The 757-nt window shown below is 41.5% G+C and overlaps 1 pseudogene; it reads right to left on the reverse strand.

Moving 5' to 3' along the window:
• The window catches only part of LOC107584130 (mismatch repair endonuclease PMS2-like), a 19,088-nt pseudogene that overhangs the window by 12,204 nt on the left and 6,127 nt on the right, over positions 1-757 (reverse strand).

Consider the following 757-nt stretch of genomic DNA (forward strand, 5'->3'; position numbering starts at 1 on the left):
ATTCCTAATATGTCCATATTTTCCTGTACATGTGGCCATTTTATAAAACACATATTCTTGGCCAAAATCCTATATGTCATCTATATCCTCATTGGTTAAAGGGTTGAAACTCCCCTCGACATATGCCTATATAATATCCTTGTATCTATGAATAAAGTTGAAGTATTGAGAATACAATTTGATGTGTGTTTTCTTGCTTCCCGGCCGTTATACACTTTAAGGGACTGAGAATTTTCGAGGTGGCAAAGAGATTACAGAGGGACCGGTTGTTAATTACTGACACAAACAAAACCAAATTAAACCCTGCGGCTCGTGACGATACATTGATGTGTAAAGACATGAAACGATCGGTCTGTGCAAGAAACGGAACAGTATTTATATCGTTTTTTTACCTGATTCACCGCAATGTCCGAACTGTCTTCTCAGACGCGTCTTCTTCTTCTTCTTCTTGCTTTATGGCGGATCGCAGACTTATAAGTGCATTACCGCCACCTATCTCTCAAATGGACCATTGACACTCCTAATTGAGATTGTAGATAGAGTGTCAATGGTCCATATGAGAGATAGGTGGCGGTAATGCACTTTTAAGTCCGTAAAGCAAGAAGAAGAAGACGCGTCACACGCCGGCTGTCGAGGACGCGCTCAGGACAGTTCGGACACTGCGGTGAATCAGAGGTAAAAAACAATATAAATACGGTTCAGTTTCATGCACAGACAAAGTCACCTACATCTTGGATGCCCTGGGGGTAAGCAGATA

Source organism: Sinocyclocheilus grahami, unplaced genomic scaffold (genome assembly GCF_001515645.1).
Source record: "Sinocyclocheilus grahami isolate Dianchi unplaced genomic scaffold, SAMN03320097.WGS_v1.1 scaffold57.1, whole genome shotgun sequence".
In the NCBI taxonomy this organism is placed as follows: domain Eukaryota; kingdom Metazoa; phylum Chordata; class Actinopteri; order Cypriniformes; family Cyprinidae; genus Sinocyclocheilus; species Sinocyclocheilus grahami.